A 6,508-nucleotide genomic window follows, 5' to 3' on the forward strand; every position below is an offset into this window, starting at 1 on the left:
GTCGGGCACGCCAAACTGCTGTGCAATTTGGTTAAAAGACGCTTGGAGGACGTGCTCGAACAGGATATTTACAAAGTCATCTCCTAGGCGGATTAGGCGGCCTAGTGCCTTCAGCTGAACGGCTTGGGCCACTCGCTGCAGTTGCAGGAGCCCAAGTCCGCCACATCTGGATGGCAACCACAGGTGTGTGTTCGGGAAACTGTGAGGAAGATGTAAGGCTTTTTTAACTATACCACCTAGTAACTTGTCGAGGTGTCCAGCCTCGTTTCGGACGTTTAGTGAATTAGATGTAGTGTATAGGAAGGCTGGGACCACCAGTTGACGGAAGCAGTGAAGCTTCTGGAAGGGTTTCAGGCTAGCAGTGCTAATGAGGTGCAACAGGGAACGTGCTTTCGTGGTTTGCACTTCAGGGAGTTTTGCTAGGTGTATTCCCAGTCCTAGGTATTTTATGGGTGTACCTTTAGCCACAGGTTGAACCTGTGCACAGCCAAGGGACACAGGTGGCAACTCATACCTGCAAGCTTTGGCGCAATGGTCATACCGCCAACCAAAGTATTGTGATTTGCGAGGATTGAGGTGCAGCCCTGCATTTTGTAAGTATGACTCGGTTTTCCGAATCATAGCTTGGAGCCCTTCAAATGTGTCAGACACCAAAATCATATCATCGGCAAATGCTAGGGCGCTCAATGATGCACCCTGGAGGTGCACCCCAAGTCCAGAAGAATTCAACTGCTGAAGCAGAGGGTCCAAAACGCAGTTGAACAGAAATGGGGATAGTGGATCCCCCTGCTTTATGCCTCTTCGGAGGGGAACTCTGATATTGTCGGTTGTTCCGTCTGACCAGAAAGTGGTGGTCCCAAATCTATACATGTCCCGGATAAGAGAGATAAACCTTGTAGAAACCTTTCTTCCTTCTAGGGCAGCGAACAAGGCGTGGTGTGAGACAGAATCGAAGGCTTTTTGTATGTCCAGACTAATAGCAAATAATGGACGGTGCAGCTTTTTCATCGTTCGCATGAGGGCTTGCAGCAGGAGCAAATTTGAGGACGTAGACTTGTCCTCAGAGAAACCGGCCTGAAACTTATGGAAATTATTTCCTGCTGATAGCCTAGCCAGCACCATTTTCGCGAACACTCTGTAAAGAACGGGCGATATGGTAATTGGCCGGTAATCGCCCGGCGCAGCTGGTTTTGCACATTTTGGTATGAAGACTGTTCGCGAAACCTTCAAGTCGTACGGAACCACGCCAAAAGCATACCAATTGTTAAAAATCAGTACCAGCACTTCGGCTGGCACCTTCCTCAACTCAGTCACCGAGACCCCGTCAGGGCCTGGTGCTGATTTAGTAGCGAAGAGCCGTAGCGCCTTGGCTACCTCCTCAACTGAAAAGAGGTCTTCATTCACATCAGTCGCTATTTCCGACTCAATTCCAACTTCCACGGGAGCCGACTCGTTACCAAAGATAGAGTCGAACTCTTCGTGGAGTTTTGTGAGGGTGCAGCTAGGAGGGCGTCCCTCCAACAACAAAGCGTCCCCTAGAACAGAGGGGCCTAACTTATATAGCCGCTGATGTTCGCGGTATCTTGCGGCGCGACGTTGCTTTCTGTTGGTTGAGGCAACAGGAGCCTCAGCTTGCTGAGTATTCGACGTCTTACTTTTGGGGGGACGACGACATACCTTAAAAAAATCCAAAATCAGGTTGATGTCAGTCGTTCCCACAGGACCCGTACATAGTGCTGACGCCAAGGGCGCATTATCGAGACCAACGGATTGCAGAGCCTCGAGTGTATTGTTAAAGTCCAACTGTAGGGGAACCTGCATTGAAGCGTTCCAGAAGGGTGTTAGTACCGGGGGTTGTGTGGTAACCTGGGTGGCGAGATGTAGGGCTGCTCTGTAAGCCTCTGTGTGACGTGCATTAGCAATTGCCTGCACTGTTCGAGTCTTAAAGACTCGATGGAGGTCTGCGTTTATGGTTTTCGTTGGCCCTAAAACAACTTCTGCATTCGCCAATGCGGCCAGGTCCGAAGACGTCCAACGGCAATGCGAATAACTGGGCCCCACAGGTCCGGTATCAGGCGACTCACTTGGCTGAACTTGCAAACACCTTTGGTCTAGAGAATTTAACAATTCTTGTAATATGGATTTGTACTTGCTAGATCGACGAATGTGGTCGATAGCATCTTCCGTTCTGGTTGAAAATTTCTGAGAGAGAGTCGGTAACAACGGGTGGGTATCGCGGTATAAAACCTCCAGCCGGGCCAACTCCCGCAATTCTTGGTCTGACCAGCGTCCTCGTGTTGTTGCCACATATTGGCTACGGCCAGGTCCACTGCTGGACTCGTTTGGATTATGTGATGCAGTTGGCGGGCAATCATGCTGTTCAAGGTACACTTGGCTTATTGGGGTAAACAGGCCTTGGCTGGAGGCAGACTCAATCTGAACTTCGGAACCATGGGTTGCGAGAGCAGGCTGACTCGCATGAGCGTCAACCTGCACAGGAGCACTTGCGAATGTTGATGAAATATGACTAACGTCGCTAGATGCAATATGAGTGAGGGCATCTTTGGGCATTACATCTGGGGCAGAACTAGGCGTAGGCCCTAAGTTGACTGCCGCACTACTGGGAGAGTATGTTGGCTGATCCAAATCAGGTTGGAACAGTGCTGTAGAGGCAGCAGAAGCGGAAGCCACCACACCAGTACTATGACTCAATTGGTCGGAATCGGCACCAGTGCCCACCTGTTGAGAACGTTTGGGTTTATTCCTCGCAGGGCATTTAGAACAATGTGAGGAGGCCTGTTGTGAATTTTTCCACTCTTTCTCACAGAAGACGCAACGCCACAAAAGCTGAATGTCATGGGCGGCGTAGTGGGTCTCTAATTTCGCCCGTGACGTGACCCTTGTGTTGCAAATGTGACAAACATGGGCCGTATCCTTAGACCCAGTTCTTTTACCAATGATAAAATCACGTACGTAGGTCGCCATGACCTTGCAATGACCCTACTAACCCTACTAACTACTAACCCTACTGATGACTGGAAAAGTATTAAAAAAAAAGGGGGGGCTACCAGACCACTTCGTGGCCACCAGCACCAATGTCCAATTAGTGACAATGAATGTCAATGACAACCTTGTGATGGTACTAATGAGAACAGTGGTGAATAGGACTATTGACTCGCAATAGCCCAATGACCACAAAACCACTAACCCTAACCCTAACCACTAACCCTAACCCTAAAACAAAGGGAACCTTGGCAGTGAAAAGGACTATTTTCTGGCAATAGCCCGGAGACAGCCAAAACCGCTAAACCTAAAAAAAAAAAGAAAAAGAAAAAAAAACATTAAAACCAAGCTAGAGAAACTACTACCGACAACACTCGATCGCTGATGTACCACTTGGTGGTCACCAGCACTATGAATATTAATAGCGAATGGCAACTAATGGATGAGATCAATGTCTGTAATGAAGAACACCACAACGCTCCTGTGGGACACTGCAACACTCCCGTACAAAACCAGCCTAACCAAAGGCCCCCACGTTGTGTGGGAGGCCCTGAGCAAAAAACTGGAACACTAACAGAATCCAATCAATGTTGCCCGGGTGTAGTCAGCAGGGATTGAGTTGCGAAAAAAAAAAAACACACTCAGTGACTATCAACCTATTATCAGACACAAGGAATCAATCCACGAACTAGCACTATATAGGCAGGTCCTGCAAGGCAAAGTAATAATTGAGAACCAGACGTCTCGTAGTACCGTGTCTGCCTGGGCAGGCACCCGAAAAAAACCAAAGGACTGCCCCTGATGTTCGGAAAACACCAGGAAGCCAACACTACTCAGCAGAGCTGGAAAAAAAAAAAAGGTCAGTAGGGCGAACCCTCTTCCCCGGTTTCCCTCCCGGGGGCGTCGCTTTAGACCCGTCGGTCACGGGGCGCGACGAACCCGAAACAGTCCACGGGCAAAGCCCCTTCCCACCGAAGTGGGGCGCTCCTTCGACCAATTTCTGGGCGAGCGAACCCTTAGCAGCTCAAGCTGCCCTTCCTCCGCAAGGCAGAGGGCGTCGTTTTTTCAAACTCTTAAAACCCTGCGGGAAACACGACGAACCCAGTTGGAATCGGTATCAAATATTTGCGTCAGAAATAGAATGAGGCAGCCAAAGGGCTAATATAAGCACAGGCAACGCCTCTACTGTTTTAGGACAAGCTCAGGGCACAGTGCAGCCCAGACACGAAAGAAAGGCCACTTAGAGACAAAGTCCCTTGTGGATGAATATTGTTCTGCAAAACCTGCTGTTTAGGAGCGCTGCTCCGGGTACAGCTAAAACCCGACACCACAAGCTGAGTAGACCGTAGTCTGGGGAAATCAGCAACCCCGAGATCTTATATACTGTTTAGGCCGAAGCCTCTACTGCAATTCTGAGCTAAGACTGCAACTGAGCTTGCTCAGGGTCGCAGTGCACCCAAGACAAAATCGGAAGAGATGCGCTGCTGCGCTGAGGCGTCGGGTCCTCTTCGGCTACTTGCCGGAGGCCCGGAGAATTGCAAAAATACGAATTTTTTCACCTCAGAAGGCTTTTTACACAAGCCTGGAGTTGCGACGCACGCTAAATTGAACAGTCAGTCGTGCGCCACTTGGATCACTCTTAGCATCACCCAGGGCCCACCGCGCGGAGGTGGTGATCCATCGAGCCCCAAGAAGTTTTCGGTCTGCCACAAGAGTTCCCCCCCAGCCATACACGGAGTAGGCCAGGGCCAGACCACTTCCCAAGAAGCAAGTCCCCTAAGCTGCAGCTCCGCTGGACAACTGGTGGACCCCCACACCAGAGACTGCTCTTGTACCAATTTAGGTTTGGTCCTCCTCGGGCCCGAAAGCCCTCCCATCGAGCGTGGCGGGCTGGTCCACTACTGCCACCTCGTTGGTCGTGTCTGGGTCCAACCCAGGAGCTTCGGATAGGCGGGGTCGCTACTCCCCGTGGTGCGCTTCCGTGCTGCGCACCCCTGCCAGACGCCGAAGCGCCCTCGACTTCGGGTAATCTCTTCGTGCCGCACTCCAAGCGAGAGCCCGATTCTACCAACATTTATTAAGCGTCTTGGCTTTGACGCCGGCCCTGGTGTACTAAGTCAGGACCTACCGCCTACGTACCGGGAAGTGCGAGTGTGGGCTTCATCCCACACCCCTATGGTCTCACAGCGGTACTACTCACAGGCTCTCAAGGGACGCAAGCGCCAGTCCTGCTTTCGCTTCGTCCTCGGTCTCTTCGCCTACTGAGACGCCCGCAGGCCTCAGCGTTTCCCAGAGATGGCCCTGGTTGCCCGGAGGGGGACCGAAGACAGACCCAAGCAGCGCTCCCGAGTGATGGTAGGGCTCGGGTTACACAGGGACGCCCCTATCCCTGATGACTTTAGTCAGCGGGGATTTCCCTGCAGCGTATTTGCTTGAGACTTAGCCACAGCAGCCTATCCCTAAGCTGCCGTGGCGTGTGAACTCTCTCGCTTTCGGTGAGAGGGAGAGGGTCACCACAGCCCTTCCCAGGTTCACCAATGACAGTCGCCCCCAATAGACTGGGTTACAGGAGCACGCAACTGCTCCCAGCGTTACGCCTAGGGCCTTCATCGCCGAGGCCCGCCGCCCGCTGGGTTACAGGAGGACGCAACCCCTCCCACGGTTACCCGGCCTGGGGGCATCTCACGTACTCCACAGCCCCGGTCGCAGACTTAGACTACGTCCAGGGAGCCAAACCCTCCGGTTCGGCCACCGAGAACAGACGGCCCAGTCAATCCAGCCCATCATCAGCGAAACTGCCAATGTTCTGGTTGGGGCCGCGGATCACCACTTTCCAAAGACCGTCGGCCCCGAGGCGCCGTACCCCCTTTAGGGAGCACGAATTAGCCCTATTTTCAGTAGGGCCGCCCCGGGTGAGAGCTCACCCATGTTACTGAGAACCCAACCTCAGCCAGCCTTCGGCTTGCTTTACAGGCTCACGCCAACCGAGCCCGGCTGATGAGACGGAGAACTTATGCAACACAATCTCCATCTCTCTTGGACTACTCTTAGCGTTACCCAGGGCTCACCACGTGGAGGTAGTAGTCCGTCGAGCCCCAAGAAGTTTTCGGTCTGCCACAAGAGTTCCCCCCCAGCCATACACGGAGTAGGCCAGGGCCAGACCACTTCCCAAGAAGCAAGTCCCCTAAGCTGCAGCTCCGCTGGACAACTGGTGGACCCCCACACCAGAGACTGCTCTTGTACCAATTTAGGTTTGGTCATCCTCGGGCCCGAAAGCCCTCCCATCGAGCGTGGGGGGCTGGTCCACTACTGCCACCTCGTTGGTCGTGTCTGGGTCCAACCCAGGAGCTTCGGATAGGCGGGGTCGCTACTCCCCGTGGTGCGCTTCCGTGCTGCGCACCCCTGCCAGACGCCGAAGCGCCCTCGACTTCGGGTAATCTCTTCGTGCCGCACTCCAAGCGAGAGCCCGATTCTACCAACATTTATTAAGCGTCTTGGCTTTGAC

The sequence above is a fragment of the Amblyomma americanum genome, chromosome 11 (assembly GCF_052857255.1).
Source record: "Amblyomma americanum isolate KBUSLIRL-KWMA chromosome 11, ASM5285725v1, whole genome shotgun sequence".
Classification (NCBI taxonomy): domain Eukaryota; kingdom Metazoa; phylum Arthropoda; class Arachnida; order Ixodida; family Ixodidae; genus Amblyomma; species Amblyomma americanum.